The 17,164-nt window shown below is 36.3% G+C and overlaps 1 protein-coding gene across 1 annotated transcript in view; it reads right to left on the bottom strand.

The window, feature by feature from the left end:
* GXYLT2 (glucoside xylosyltransferase 2) overlaps positions 1-17,164 on the bottom strand; it is a 204,439-nt gene that overhangs the window by 29,890 nt on the left and 157,385 nt on the right. The window lies entirely within an intron of this gene.

The raw sequence follows: 17,164 nt of genomic DNA, 5'->3' as shown, positions 1-17,164 counted from the left end.
TTCTTCCTGATTTAGTTTTGGAAGATTGTGTGTTTCTAAGAACTTACCCATTTTGTCCAGATTGCCTAATTTATCAGCATACAGTTGTTTGTAATATTTTCTTCAGTCTTTGTATTTTTTGCTGTCTGTTGTTACTTCTCTTTATTTCTGATTTTATTTATTGGGGTCCTACTCTTTTTTTCTTGATGTTTTTGTTAATGTTTGCCACTTTTTAAAAAAATCTTTTCAAAGAACCAGTTCTCTGGTCTTCTGTATCTTTTTAGAGTCTATTTTGCTCTGATCTTTATTACTTCCTTTCTTCTACTCCCTTTGGGCTTTGTTTATTGTTTTGTTTTGTTTTTCAATTTCCTTTAAGTGTGAAGTTTGATTATTTGAGATTTTTCTTGTTTCTTGATAGAGACCTGTAATGCTATGAATTCCCCTCTTAAGATTGCCTTGGCTATGTCCCATAGATTTTCGATTGTTGGTCTCATTTTCATTTATTTTAAGGTTTTTTTTAAACTTTAATTTTATTATTGAAGCTATTATGGATGTTCCATTTTCTCCTTTTTGCCCAGTTCACCTAGCTGCCACCGCACATTCTTTCTGGTCATTACTACATTGTTGTTTGTGTTATAGATGTATGTTCTTTGGCTAATCTTTTCACCTTTTTTCATCCAGTCCTCCTCTTCCCCCCCCCCCCTTCTGAGAGCTGTCAGTCTGTTCTATGTATATATGCCTCTATTTCTACTTTTTGCCAGTTTATTTTGTTCATTAGATTCCACTTTCAAGTGTCTTTTAATTTCCCCCTTAATCTCATTGTTAACCCATTCATTGTTTAGCAATTTGTTGTTTAGCATCCATGTTTTTGTATTTTTTTTAATTGTGATATCTAGTTTTATACCACTTTGGTCTGAGATGATGCTGGATAAAATTTCAATCTTAAATTTATTGAGCTTTGTTTCTGTCCTAACATGTGGCCCATCCTAGGAAAAGGGTCCATGTGCACTGAAAGAAATGTATATTTTACTGCCTTTGGGTGAAATCCTCTGAACATATCAATTAAATGCAATAGATCTAGTGTGTCATAAAGCCATCATCTCCTTGTTACCTTTCTGTCTGGAATTTCGGTCCATTAATGTCAATGGGGTGCTGAAATTCCCTACTGTGACTGTATTTCTGTCAGTATCTCCCTTTATATTAATCAAGATTTGCTCTAGATATTTAGGTGCTCCTATGTGTGGTGCATAAATAAGGGTTATATCCTCTTGTTGGATTCCTCGCTTTAACATTATGTAGTTCCCCTCTTTGTCTCTTACTATAGCCTTTGTTTTTTTTCTTTAAAGATTTTATTTACTTATTCTTAGAGAGGGGAAGAGAGGGATAGAAACATCAATGTGTGGTTGTATCTCACGTGCCCCCCACTGGGGACTTGGCCTGCAACCCAGGCACATGCCCTATACTAGGAATCGAATCAGCAACCTTCCAACTCACAAGCCGGTGTTCAATCTGCTAAGCCACACCAACTAGGGCTATAGCCTTTGTTTTAAAGTCTAATTTGTCAGATAAAAGTATTTTATCAGGTATCTGTCAGATAAAATAAGCCCCTGGTTTTTAAAATTTTCATTTGCATAAAATATATTTTTCCAATCCTTTACTTTTAGTATGTATTTTTCATTCTGATTGGGTCTCTTGTAGGCAGCATATATATATGGGTCTTTTTTCATCCATTCAGCTACCCTATGTCTTTTGATTGTAGCATTAAAGCTATTTATATTTAAAGCAATTAATGATAGATACATATTTATTGTCATTCTATTCTTTTAATTGTGTTCCACTGTGTGTGTGTGGTTTTTTTTTTTTTTTCTTCCTACTTTTTCATCTCAATCCAGCCCTTTAACATTTGTCGTAATACTGGTTTGGTGGTAACAAACTTTTAGCTTTTTGTTAGTCTGGGAAGCTCTTTATTTCCCCTTTAATTTTAAATGATAGCCTTGCTGGATAATGTAGCTCTTGGTGGTAGTTCCTTGCTTTTCATAACTTTGAATATTTAAGGTCAATCCCTTCTGACCTGTAAAGTTTCTCTTATGAAATCAGCTGACAGTATTATGGGATCTATCTTCTAGTTAACTAACTGTATTTTCCTTGTGGTTTTTAAAAATCTCTCTTTGTCTTTACTTCTTTTTAAACAAAATTTTTTTATTGTTCAAATATACTTGTCTCCATTATCCCACCACCATGTTCCCCCGCCCCGCAACCCCCCACCTCCCTCCCTCAATCCTTCCTCACTTTGGCCTTGTTTATTGGTCCTTTATACATGTTCCTTGACTTGACCCTTCCCCTCCTACCCCTGTTACCCCCTCCCCACTTCTCTCTCATTACTGTTGGTTTCTTCTTTCTTTCAATGTTGCTGGTTATACTTTCTTTGCTTGTTTGTTTTGTTGATTAGGTTCCACTTATAGGTGAGATCATATAGTATTTGTCTTTCACTACCTGGCTAATTTCACTTAGCATAATGCTCTCCTGCTCTATCCATGCTGTCAGGAAGGACAGTAGCTCTTTCCTTCTTTCTTTTTTTATATTTTTAATTTATTTATTTCTTTTTAAAAAAATTTTCAAATACATTTGTCTTTTTTACCTGCCACCACTCTCCCATGCCCCATCAACCCCAACTTCCCCCCATCAATGCAACCCCACCTTGGCTTCGTCCATGCATCCTTCACATCTGTTCCTTGGTATGCCCCTTCCCCTTCCCGTACCCACTACCTTACCCCCTCCCTCCCTCCCGTCCCTGTCAGTTTCTTCTGTCTTTCAGTGTTGCTAGTCATATTTTCCTTGCCTACTTGTTTTGCTGATTGGGTTCCACTTATAGGTGAGATCATATGGTATTTGTGTTTCACCGCCTGGCTTATTTCACTTAGCATAATGCTCTCTAGTTCCAGCCATGCTGTCACGAGTGATATAGCTCTTATTTTCTTTCTGCTGCATAGTATTACATTGTGCAAATGTACCATAGATTTTGATCCACTCATTTACTGACAGGCACTTAGGTTGCTTCTAGTGCTTGGCTATTGTAAGTTGTGCTGCTTTGAACATTAGAGTGCACAGAGTCCTTTTGAATTAGTGTTTTGGGATACTTAAGGTATAATCCCAGCAGTGGAACTGCTACATCAAAAGGCAGTTCCATTATTAGCTTTTTGAGGAAGTTCCATACTGTTTTCCACAGTGGCTGCACAAGACTGCATTCCTGCCAACAGTGAACTAGGGTTCCCTTTTCTCCACAGACTCACCAGCACTTGTTCTTTGTGACTTGTTTACAATGGCCATTCTGACTGGGGTGAAGTGGTATCTCATTGTGGTATTAATTTGCATTTCTCTGGTGCTTTATGATGCTGAGCTTCCATATGTCCCTGGTCCCTGTGTATATCCTCCTTGGAGAAGTTCAAATCCTTTGCCCATTTTTTAAATGGATTGTTTGTCCTCCTGGAGTGGAGTCATGTGGGTTCTTTACATATTTTGGAGATCAAACACCTGTCTGAGGTATCATTGGCAAGTCTATTTTCCCTAATGGTTGATTCTGTTTTCATGTTGCTGATATTTTCTTTAGCTGTGCAGAAGCTTATTTTAATGAATTCCCATTTGTTTATTCTTTCCTTTATATCCCTTGCTCTAGTGGACATATTGGTGAAAATATCACTGTGTGGGACATCTGAGAGTTTCCTGCCTATGTTCTCCTCTAGGACATTTATGATGTCATGATTTTGGATGTAGCAGTCCAGCTCTCCCAATACCATTTGTTGAAGATGCTATTTTAACTCCATTTTATGCTTCTGCCCCCTCTGTCAAACATTAAGTGATCATAGAGACATGGGTTTATTTCTGGGCTCTCTATTCTGTTCCATTGATCTATGGGTCTGTTTTTATGCCAGTACTAGGCTGTTTACATTACAGTGGCCTTGGAATATAGTTTGATGTCAGGTATTGTGATCCCTCCTAGTTTGTTCTTCTTTCTTGGAATTCGGGGTTGTTTATGGTTCCATATAAAATTTTTAAATGTTTGTTCTATGCCTGTGAAATTCATCATTGGTATTTTAATAGGGATTGCATTGAATCAATAAATTGCTTTGGGTAGTATGGACATTTTGATGATGTTAATTCTTCCAATCCATGAACATGGTATTTGCTTCCATTTATTTGTCTTCTTTAATTTCGTTTTTCAGTGTTGTGTAGTTTTTTGTGTACAGGTCTTTTACCTCCTTGGTTAAGTTTATTCCTAAGTATTTTATTTCTCTTGTTGCTATAGCAAATTATAATTTTTCCTGACTTCTGATTCCAATATTTTATTGTTGGTGTATAAAAATACCTTAAATTTTTGAATATTGACTTTTTATCCTGCTGTTTTGCCAAATTCACTTATTAGGTTGAGTAGTATTTTGGTGGAGTCTGGGGTTTTCTATGTACATTATCATGTCCTGTAAAAACCAATTACAGTTTTACTTCCTCCTTTCCAATTTGGATGTCTTTTATTTCTTTTTCTTGTCTAACCACTGTGGCTAGGACTTCCAATACAATGTTGAATAGAAGTGGTGAAAGCAGAAGACATTGCCTTGTTCCCAATCTTAGTGGAAAACCTTGTAGTTTTTCCCATTGATTATGATGTTGGCTGCAGGTTTTTCATATATGGCCTTTATTATGTTGCGGTATGCCCCCTTTATTCCTACTTTACTGAATGTTTTTATCATAAATGGGTGCTGTACCTTATCAAATGCTTTTTCCATATCTATTGATATGGTCATGTGGTTTTTGTTTTTCCTTTCATTTATTTGATGTATTGTGTTTATTCATTTGCAAATATTGAACCATCTTTCCATCCCTGGGGTGAATCCCACTTGATCAAGGTGATGGTTTTCTTAATGTATTGCTGGATGCAGTTTGCCAATATTTTGTTGAGGATTTTAGCGTCTGTGTTCATCAGTGACACGACTGTAGTTTTTCTTCTTGGTTGTGTCTTCATCTGGTTTTGGGATTAGGATGATGCTGGTCTCATAAAAAGAGTTTGGGAGTCTTCCCTCTTCTTGGATTTTTTGGAATAGTCTGAGAAGGACAGGGGTAAGCTCTTAAATGTTTTTGTAAAATTCCCCTGTGAAACCATCTGGTCCAGGGCTTTTGTGTGCTGGGAATTTTGTGATTACTGCTTCAATTTCACCAGCTGTTCAGTCTGTGCAGTCTTTCTGCTGCTTCTTCATTCAGTTTAGGAAGGTTATAGAGATTTGTCCATTTCATCAAGGTTTTCAAATTTCATGTCATATAATTGCTCATATTAATTTCTTGCAATCCTTTTTATTTCTGTGGTATCAGTTATAATTTCTCCTATTTCATTTCTGATGTTATTTATTTGGGTCCTCTCCCTTTTTTTCTTGAGTCTGCTGAAAGGCTTGTCAATTCTGTTTATCTTTTCAAAGAACCAGCTCCTGGATTTGTTGATCCTTTGAATTGCTCTTTTAGTCTCTATGTCATTCAGTTCTGCTCTGATCTTGATTATTTCCTTCCTTCTACATCCTCTGGGCTTCGTTTGTTGCTGTTTTTCCAGCTCTTTAAGCTGTACGGTTAGGTCATTTATTTGAAATATTTCTATCTCTTTTAGGTAGGCCTGTCAGAACTGCTTTCGCTGTGTCCCATAGGTTTTGGACTGTTGTGTGTTCATTTTCATTTGTTTCCAGAAACTTTTTGATGTCTTCTTTGATCTTATTGACCCATTCACTTTATAAATGCATGCTATTCAGTCTCCATGAGTTTGAATGTTTTTGAGTTTTTCCCTGAGGTTTTTCCCTAGTTTTAAGCCCTCCAAGTGGTCCAAGAAAATGTTTGTTATGATTTCAATTTTCCTGAATTTTCTGGGGCTTGTTTTGTGTTATCATGGTATCTATCTTTGAAAATGTTCCATGTGCATTTGAAAAGAGTGTGTATTTTTTCTCTTTGGTATAAAAGGTTCTCTATATGTCAGTTAAGTCTATTTGGTCTAATGAGCTGTTCAGTTCCACAATACCTTTTTGATGTTTTGTTTGGAAGATCCATTCATGGTTGGCAGTGTGGTGTTAAAATCCCCTACTGTCAGTGTGTTGCCTGTGTATTCCTTGAAGTCCTCGAAGATTTTCCACATATATTTGGGTGCTCCTATGTTGGGTGCATATAGATTTACAATGTTTGTGTCTCTTTGATGGATTCTTCCTTTGAGCATTATGAAATGCCCTTCTGGGTCTCTTTTTATGTCCTTTGTTTTGAAATCTATTTTGTCTGATATAAATATTGCTATCCCTGCTTTTTTTCCTGTCCATTTCCTTGGAATATTTTTTCCCAACCCTTTACTTTCAGTCTGTATAGGCTCTTTGTTCTGAGGTGGGTCTCTTATAGGCAGCATATGTGTGGCTCATGTTTTCTTATCCATTCAGCTATTCTATGTCTTTTTTGGAGAATTTAATCTATTTACATTTAAACTTTTTATGATTAAGTATTTATTCATTTTTTTCCCCCACTGTACCTGTGTTCCTGTTTCTTGCCCTTTTCCTTCATCTTCTTAAAGCAGTCCATTTAGTATATTTTGCAATTCTGGTTTGGTGGAGGTGTATTCTTTTAGCTTTTGCCCCAGAAACTCCTTATTTCTCCTTCCATTTTAATTGAGAGCCTTACTAGGAAGAGCAGTCTTGGTTGCAGGCCTTTGCTTTTCATTACTTGTGATATTTCTTGGCATTCACTTCTGGCTTGTAGTGCTTCTACTGAGAAGTCAGCCACTAGATGTACTGGGGCTCACTTATAGTATACTACCTGATTCTCCCTTGCTGTTGATAGGATTCTGTGTCTTTGATATTTGTCATTTTAATTATGATGTGTCTTGGAGTGGGCCTCATTGGGTTCCTCTTGAATAGGACCCTCTGTGCTTCCTGGACTTGTGTGACGTTTTCTGTCCTCCAATTAGGGAAGGTGTCCACCATTACTTTTTGAACAGATTGTGTATTCCTTGCCCCTCTTCTTCTTCTGGTATCCCTATTATATGGATTTTGTTATATACCTGGTTGTCCTGCATTTCTCTAAATTACTCTTCTTTCTTTTTGAGTGTTTTTTTTTCATATTCTTGCTGTTTCTGGGAACTTTTTCCTACCTTGTCCTCCAGCTCACTGATTCAATCCTCTGTTTCATCTAGCCTGCTTTTGATTCCTTCTACTGTGTTCTTCAACTCAGAAACTGTATTCTGCATTTCCTCTGGTCTCCTATTGATAGTGTCTATATACTTTTTCATGCTGATATAGTTTGCAGTAAGTTCCTCGTAGTTTCTCTGTAGTTTTGGTAATTCTCTTTCAGTTCACTGAGCTCACTGAGCTTCCTTAGAATCGCTGTTTTCAACTCAATATCTGATCATTATCTTGCCTCTATTTCATTAGGTCTCTCTCTGGGGATTCCTTTTTTCCCTTTGATTGTGGGCGGGGGGGTGTTTCTTTGTCTTCCCATTATTTGTTGGACTCTTCTTTTTTGCTTCTGCTTCTTAAATTGATCTGTCTTGACTTCTTAACTGTGGTGTGAACTTCCATGATAGGAGACCACTCTTTTTACTTTTTGGATCTGCCTCTGATGATGTCAGATGTTGTCCCTGTATGATCTCAGGCCATCTGTTTGAGACTTCCAGGAATCTACTCTCTGTGGCTGTCTCCTTTAGCTGTTAATCTAGTCACTCTGCACTCAGCAGTCAGGCTTAGGCAGCACATGATGGGGCACATTCCTTCCTGGGGATGGGGTTATTCTGCCCTCTCATACTGCTGAAGCTCAGGATGAGTGGTCTGCCTAACAAGGTGGCTGGTATCGGGGAGGATACAGCAGCAGGATCCCGCTGGCTGCTCTCTCATTATTCTCTCCAAAGCCTCCATCTTCAGACTCTCCTCAAGTGTCTAGACAACTCTGTGCCCAGTTTAGCCAGGGATCTACTATCTGTGACTGTTGCTCTGTACTCAGCAGTGGTGCTATAGGCTGAAAACCCCCACCTATTGTTCAGACCTCACTCTTCTCAGGGGGATCCAATTGACTGTTTAAATATCCCTCTGTCACTGCCACCCATGGGCACTGAGCCCACCTTCTCGAGTCTCTACTGCACTCCTTACCAGTTAGGTTGTGGTGAAGTCTATTTCTCAGTCCGTCTGAGGTTTTAAGGCTCCTGTCTTACTATTGTTCATTTATTTCCCAGGTGATTTCTCCACAATTTAATTTTAATTTCAGATTGGTCTTGGGAGGAGGTCAGTGTGACTTCCATTCACTCCTCCACCATCTTGAAATCTCTCTGTCTTTAATTCTTGCCATTTTAATTATGTTTTTTCTTGGTGTGGGCCTCTTTGGGTCCAACTTATGTGGGACTCTGCTCCCTGGACTAGTGTGTCTTTCTCTTTCACCAGGTTAGGGATATTTTTAGTCATTATTGCTTTAAATAGGTTCTCCATCTGTTGTTCTTTCTCTCTTTGCTTTCTGGTACTCCTATGATGCAAATGATGTTATCCTTTTTGTTGTCCCAGAAGTCCTTTAAACTATATTCAATTTTCAATTCTTTCTTCTTTTTTTTTAAAAAAGATTTCTTACTTATTTATTTTTAGAGAGAGGGAAAGGGTGGGAGAAAGAGCGGGATGGAAACATCAATGTGTGGTTGCCTCTCACATGCCCCATACTGGTGACCTGGCCCTCAACCCAGGCATGTGCCCTGACAGGGAATTAAACTGATGACCCTTTGGTTCACAGTCCGGTGCTCAATCTACTGAGTGACATCAGCCATGGCACTTTTTTCATTTTTGCTTCTCTGATTGGGTGTTATATTTTCTATCCTGTTTAATGTTTTTAATTTAATTTTTTAAAATTTATTTTTAAGACATGTTTATTCTATTATAGTTGTCTCAGGTTTCCCCCCTTTGCCCTTCTCCACCTTGCCCCCTTATCCCACAGTCAATTCCCACTCTGTTGTCCATGTCCATGGGTCATTCATACATGTTCTTTGTTTAGTCCCTTCTCCTTCTTTCCACCATTTTCCTTCTCCCCCATCCCCTCTGGTCACGTACAGTCTGCTCCATGTCCTTGCCTGTGGTTTATTTTGTTTGTTTATTTTGTTGAATAGATTCCACTTATAGGTAAGATCATATGGTGTTTCTCTTTCACTGACTGGCTTATTTCACTTAGCATAATATTCTCCAGTTCTATCCATGATGTCACAAAAGGTAGGAGTTCCTTCTTTCTTTCTTTCTTTTTTTAATAAATGCAGATGATTTTATTTATTTATTTTTAAATGCCAAGATTCATTATAAAATATTAAAAAAATTTAAATCCATTATAAAGTATCACCAATTAAAACATGACATCAGTACAGAAATAATCAAGTAGATCAATGAAATAGAATGAGCATTCTAGAAACAAATGTATATATCTGTCTAACAATATAATATATGATTAAATTGATATTTCAAGTCAATGGGGGAAAATAAGACTTATTCAACAAATAAGGTGTATGGACCACTACTATTTGAAAAAAAAGAAATATAGAGCCCTATTTCACACATTATACAAAAAACAATACTCGGGTGAGTTAAAAATTAATATGTAAAATCTAAGGAGTTTTAGGAGAAAATACAAACTAATATTTTCCTTACCCTGAAGTAAAATATTCAAACCCAGAATCTGTAAAGTAAAATATTGACAATATGACTATATTAAATATTTAAGACTATATAGTAATACACATATAAAAAAGTTAAAGGACAAGCAATAGAATAGGAAAGTATTTGCGACATATCTAAAAAAGGGTTAATAGTCTTTTTTTTTGGAAAAAAATTCTACAAACATTTAATCAAAAAATGGATAAATAATACCAACAAGTCATTTAAATAAAGCTTTTTAAAAATAATAGAAATAGAGAGAATCAAGATGGTGGAGGAGTGAGTGGAAGTCACTTTGACCTCCTCCCGGGTCTAACCTGGAATTACAACTAAGTTGTGGAGAAATCACCTGGAACAAACAACTCAGCAATAGCGAGAGAGGAGCCTTATAACCTCGGAGACAGAAGAATCAGCTTTAGCGCAATCTAACTGGTAAGGAGTTCAGTAGAGACTCAAGAAGGCCGCAAAAGGATATTGAAAGGATCAGTTGGATCCACCTGACAAGAGTGGGGTCTAAACCAAAAGTGGGGATCTCCAGCCTACAGCACTGGAGCTCAAAAAGTACACAGATAATGGCCAGCTGTGAAAAGCAGCAGGGTTGCTCTCCGCCAGAGACAGGCAGCTAGAGACGCAAAGAGCTGTTTAAAGGGCCAATGCATAAATTTTTATTTGCAGCCACTTATCCTGGTCTCTGGCAAAGGCAGGGCCAGAGTGGGCTAGAGATGCCTGAGGAGAAACTGGGGAATGAAGCTTTGGAAAGAGAACTGAGAGAGTTGCTGGTGGGATCTCAGTGCTGACTCATTCCCCATGTGGCAGCAGCCATCTTACTTAGGTAGAGACCTCTCCCCTTGAGTAGCAGCAGCATCAGAGGACCCAATAGCCCCATCCCCAGGAGGGACTCTGCCCGGCCGTGAGCTGTCTAAGCTGGCCTGCTGAGTGAAGAGTGAATAGATTAATAGCTGAGGAAGACAGCCACAGACAGTAGATTCCTAGAAGTCTCGAACACACTGCCTAAGGTCATACAGGGACAACATCTGACATCATCAGAGGCAGATCCAGAAAGTAAAAACAGCAGTCTCCTACCATAGACGTTGACATCACAGTTAGGAAATCAAGGCAGATCAATTTAAAAAGCAGAAGCAATAAAAGAAGAGTCTCACAAAGAATGGGAAGACAAAGAAATACCCCCACCTGAAGGGAAAGGAGGAATCCCCACAAAGAGAAATAAATGAAATAGTGGCAAGTAAACTATCAAATATTGAGTTCAAATCAACGGTTATAAGGAAGCTCAATGAGCTCAGTGAGCTTAGAGAGAATTACAAAAAACCACAAAGGAACTATGAGGAACTTACTGCAAACTATATCAGCATGAAAAAGGACATAGAAACTATCAATAAGACACAAGAGGAAATGAAGAATATGATTTCTGAGTTGAAGAACACAGAAGGGATCAAAAGCAGGCTCAGTGAAGTAGAGGATCAAATCAGTGAGCTGGAGGACAAGGTAGAAAAAAGCTCCCAGAAACAGCAAGAAAATGAAAAAACACTCAAAAAGAATGAAGAGGCATTTACGGAAATGCAGAACAACCTGAAGCATAATAATATCTGTATTATAGGGATGCCAGAAGGAGAAAAAAAGGGGCAAGGCATAGAGAACCTGTTTGAAAAAGTAATGATGGAAGACTTCCCTAATTGGAGGACAGAAAAATTCACACAAATCCAGGAAGCAGATAGGGTCCCATTCAAAGGAACCCAATGAGGCCCACTCCAAGACACATCATCATTAAAATGGCAATTATGAAAGACAGAAAATCTTAAAGGCAACAAAGGACATATAATGGAGCCCCGATACATCTAGCAGCTAACTTCTTAATATAAATACTGCAAGCCAGAAGAGAGTGGCAAGAAGTATTCCAAGTAATGAAAAGCAATGGCCTGCAACCAAGACTGCTCTTCCCAGGAAGGCTGTCAATTAAAATGAAAGGCAAAATAAGGAATTTCCCAGACAACAGAAGGCTAAAGAAATATACCTCCACTAAACCAGCACTGCAAAATATGCTAAAGAGACTGCTTTAAGATGAAGAAAATGAGTCTATGACTATCCAGTTTCTTTCACAGTTGCCAATACTTGATATTACCTATATTTTTAATACATATTAATCTGATTGTGACAATGATATGTTATTTTGTTACTTTATTATTTCTTGAAATTGAACCTGTTTTTGTATATTTCTTGCCTATTTCCATTATTTTTTAAAAGCTTTAAATGACTTTTTGGTATTCTTTATCCATTTATCTAGTAAAGGTTTCTAGAACTTTTTTCCCCTAACAACAACAACAACAACAACAACAACAACTATTAACCCTTTTTTTGATGTGGGGCAAATACTTTCCCATTCTATTACTTGTCATTTTAACTTTGTGTGTGTGTGTGTGTGTGTGTGTGTGTGTGTATATATTACTATATAGTCTTAAATGCTTAATATAGTCATATTGTCAATATTTTACTTTACATATTCTGGGTTTAAATATTTTACTTCAGGGTAACAAAAATATTAGTTTGTATATTCTCCTAAAACTCCTTAGACTTTATATGTTGATTTTTAACTCACCTGAATATTTTTTGGTATAATGTGTGAAATATGGCTTTATATTTCTTTTATTTCAAGTAATAGTGGTCCATGTACCTTATTTGTTGAATAGTCTTATTTTCCCCATTGATTTTAAAATATCAATTTAATCATATATTATATTGTTAGACTGATATATACATTTGTTTCTAATTGATTATTTCTGTGCTGGTGCTTTGTTGTTTTAATTGCTGAGAATTTATAACAGATTTAAATTTTTTATTATTCATAATCGACTTTGACATTTAAAATAAATAAATAAAGTCAGTCTGCATTTGAAAGAAAGAAAGAAAGAAGGAAGATGGAACTCCTGCCTTTTGTGACAACATGGATCAAACTGGAGAAAATTATGCTAAGTGAAATAAGCCAGTTGATGAAAGACAAATACCATATAATCTCACCTATAAGTGGAATCTATTCAACAAAATAAACTAATGAACAAAATAAACCACAGGCAAGGAAACATGGAGCAGACTGAAAGTGACCAGACGGGATGGGGAAATAGGACAGTGATGGAAAGAAGGGGAAGGGATTAGGCAAAGAACATGTATGAATGACCCATGGACATGGCCAACAGAGTGGGAGTTGACTGTGGGAGCAGGGGATGGTGGTGGGATAGGTGGAGGAGGGCAATGGGGGAAAAATTGAGACAACTGTAATAGAATAAACATGATTTAAAAATTTAAAACATTTTAAAATAATAATAGGAAAGAAAAAATAATATAAAGAGAAGAAATATACAAAAACATGTTTAGTTTTAATAAATAGTAAAGTAATAATTAAAATAACAGATCATTGTCACAAACAGATTAATAAGTATTAAAAATACTGGTAATATCAATTATTGGTGACTGTGAAAGGAACTGGGTATTCATAGACTCTTTTCTTTCATCATCTTAAAGTAGCCCTTTAGCATACCTTGTGTGGGTTATGTGGGCCCTCCTGTTGTAATTGAGTCTTGAGTGCTGTTGGCCCATTCATGTGTGAGACTGACACTCAGGCTGGCTCACTGTGAGGTTCAACCCTGACCATGGTGTACAAGCTGCTGTGCGGGTGTTGACCACACAAATATTACTTTGCCTTAACAGGATTCGGTGCCTGCCAAGATCTCCCTTGAGATATGCTGATGTGAAGCTTATGGGATTATTGATCTGATGTCTGAATCTGTACACTGGGTGTGTTGATTCTGGGCTTCTTGGGAGGGGCTCTGTTGCAGGCCAAAGTAAGATGCTGCCTGTGACTGGCCTTTGGCAATCTGTTTGGAGCAGCCTTGATGTGCCTTTTTCTGTAAATCCTTGGGTACAAAACTACTCTCTGCTAGTCCTTCAGCTGATTATTCAGGATGATTGTTCTATAATTTAGTTGTAATTCCAGTTTAACCTGGAATTACAATGGGAGGAGGTGAGTGTATTACCACGTACTCTGCTGCCATCTTGGACTCAGATAAGTTCAGTGTTAAAGATATCTCTGTCATATTAGTGAGGTACTTGATTACATAAAAAACAATCTTTTCAATCTTAAAAACTAAAGTTTGACTAACAATAGTTAACCTGTGTTTTATGTTTGATGCCTTTTACTGTCACTTTGGGTTAGACTACTACGCAGCAGAAAGAAAAAAAGAAGTACTAAACTTTGCAACAGCATGGATGGAACTGGAGAGCATCATGCTAAGTGAAATAAGCCAGGGGGCGAAAGACAAATACCATATGATCTCACCTATAAGCGGAACCTAACCAACAATGCAAAGATGCAAGGAAAATATGACTAGCAACACTGAAAGGAAAAGAAATCAACAGAGACAAGAGAGAAGGGGGGGCAGGGAAAGCGAAGGGAAGGGGAAAGTCAAGGAACATATAGCAAGGACTCATGGACAAAACCAAAGGGGAAGAGCTGAGGGAGGGAAGGTGGGAGGGGGCACGGGAAAGAGGTGGGGGGGAGGCAGAGACAAATGTATTTAAAAAGTAAATAAATAAATAAATAAATAAAATAAGTTATTATTGCTTCATAATAACATATGTTTTTGTTCAAATATATTTAACCACTTTACCAGAGTTCAAATTTTAAAAGCAGACTTTCTCTTAACCTGGAAATGGCTTTGGGTCATCCCAGTAGGCTCCTGAAATACCTCAAAGATTTGCTCTTATTTTCTCATCATAAAAGAGAACTTTTAAACTAATTATGCCTCTCTAATATTCTTAAATTACAAGGGAAGTTTTGTCAAAGAAAAAAATTATTTTATTTAGATATATATTATTACTAAAATAAATGTCCTAGAGATTATATAAAAATCTCCAATAGTCTGCAAAGTTCTGGTATGATTTTAATTTGTAATTCTAATTGTTATATTAAAATTTATAATATATAAAATCAGTTTTTTGTCAATTACATTAAAATCAGATATGTAATCACATCATTTTTAGTTTTGTCATTTGCACACAGTCATTATTTAACTCTGATGCTTTTGAAAATGTTTCTTCTTCAGAAAGATTCATGGAAAGAATTTTGACTTATTTTAAAATAAGAGCTTCTGAGAATAGGTTTTCAGATCATTCTTTTAAACTGGATGCAACTTTATACAACTCTAAGGAATAGCTGGATTTGTGAAATGCTGGTAAATTATCAGGATAAACAAGAATTGATTATATGGGACTAAATGAACTGTGGATGATTATAGTTTTTAATGACTCTTTGTTTTCTTATATTGCTTATTTAAAAAAATACTTTTGTTTTCCATGTATAAAAAACTTGTTTTATTTTAGATCATTTTAGTAAATTATGCCTTTGTAAGCAGTATTGAAAATTTATTTATTTTTCTCCTTATCTGATCACTCCAGAATTTGGAAACTCTTAATAAGGGGATATTATTATTTTTATGGCAATATGACTATTTGCATAAATTCAATAAAAGTCTGTTTTCTTAATAACAAGACATAATTGAAAACTGGTTTTATTAACAAAGACTTTGATTGAAATGTCATTTTTAAGAGAGACATGCATAGACTTGGGATGTGACCAGAGAGCTTTAAGGAATTAAGATTGCTTTGGGAGTCAATAAAAGCCCCTTGGATAAAAGAGCCTGGTCTCTTGCTTACATGGTTCATAGTGGTCTTTCAAAGTAAGGGATAAAGGTTACTTTCCTGGGAGATGACAAAGAAAGAACTTCAATATATTTTCAGAAACTTCAAACCTGAGAAATTCGTCCTAGTCTATCGGTTTTTCAGGCAAAGGCTGGTGGGAATTATTTGACTTGGCTTTATCTTAAGAGGCTAATTAAAGTTCAGTCTAGAAATTTCTTATGGAATTTCAGCAAAGCAGATTTAAAAGAGCCAACTATGATTGTTATTTTTTTGTTTATGCAAATAATCAGGTCAAATTTATTGAAACTGGGCTTACGAAATAAATTAGTCTTAATTTGTCTATCTTTGATAAAAATGAGAGTGATTTTAGGGAGAGAAATTGTGTTTCAATAGAAAAGATAATACAGTTATGGGTATTAAATTCTAGTAGTCTTTAAAGTTATTTTTCATCTGTGAATTGGACTGAATTCTGAATTTTTATAATTTTCTTAAATTGGCTACAACCCTCTAAACTAATGTTTCATTTTTTTTTCTCATTCTTTGACTCGGAATTACTGAGAACTAATTTTTTTTTTTTTTCCTGAGAGGACATGATATGGACTTTAAAGAAATCACCACAGCAGTTCATGCTTAAACAATCTCAGTGACTAATGCTGTGTAAGTCACAGACAGGTTATCTAAACCCCTGATGATAGCATCAGAAACATTCAAAGTGCAGTTAAGAAGGATCTATCAGATTGTCACTGTTTGCCTCCATTCATTCCAGCAAAAGAAATTTTCAGCTTTAAATCTAGAAATCTTCCCTGACTGACAACTTTACATACTCAGAAACTAGTTTATAGTTTGCTCTGATCATTAACCTTTTATAAATTCTTAATAAGGGAGTATTATTTTCTTTTGTTTTCATAGACATACTTCTATGAAATTAAATACCTAATTTCTTACTAACACAATACAGGCCTCACTTTGGAAGCTCATCTGCACCACTACCTCCTGAAATAGTAACAATTTAACTAAGCTGATTTATTTTCAGGACTGAATGATTTGATCAATGAAATAGGGAGCAATCCACTAACTTAGCTTCTGAAATGTGAATCTTATTTCTAAGTTTCAAATGCAGGACTTAAGGGAACCAAAATTTAGCCACCTTGAAGCTGCTTTTCAGGATAATGAATTTAAAGCTGTTTATTAGGAAACAAGGCTCAGAGAGAGCCTTTGACCTTCCCACTCCTTTTCTGTCCAAGAGAGTCAGACAGAGAAACCTGCTTCAGGAAGATGTTAGGGTGTTCCCCTTAGCCTAATTTGAATTAAGTGTGGTAAATAAGAGGGCATACAGCAGGTGCTTGTTAGCTAGATAGTTCCTGTGTTCCATTGTTTCTGAGTCTCCTAAAAAGGATTTTCCTGCCATTCTTCCTCAATTACACATAAATTGCCCATTCTCATTTCTGAAATTTAATACCCCATCCCTCCACCCCTTTTCTCCTTTGTACATTATGCCTTGTATATCCAATGTTGATTCGCTGTCTTTGGAATTTTCCTGCCTATGTGAATTCCCCATGCACGTGATTCAAATCTTGATATTCTCCCATTACCTGTATCTGTTCATTTGATTTTAGCCCAGCCTAGAAGAATTTAGAAGGTGGGAGGAAAAGTATGTATATATAAAACATAAATATAAATATATACTTAAGTATATAAATATATATTTATATATACTTATATATTATATTTATTTAGCCCACAGTCTACTGGTGATAAACGTGTTGCTACAGTTGCTTCTAAAATTCAGGTGGCCAGTCATT

This window comes from Pteronotus mesoamericanus, unplaced genomic scaffold, assembly GCF_021234165.1.
Source record: "Pteronotus mesoamericanus isolate MK-2021 breed Mesoamerican mustached bat unplaced genomic scaffold, CSHL_Meso_final scaffold_54, whole genome shotgun sequence".
Classification (NCBI taxonomy): Eukaryota; Metazoa; Chordata; class Mammalia; order Chiroptera; family Mormoopidae; genus Pteronotus; species Pteronotus mesoamericanus.
Note: the sequence above shows the minus strand (reverse complement) of the source record. Positions and strands in the feature narration are given on the sequence as shown.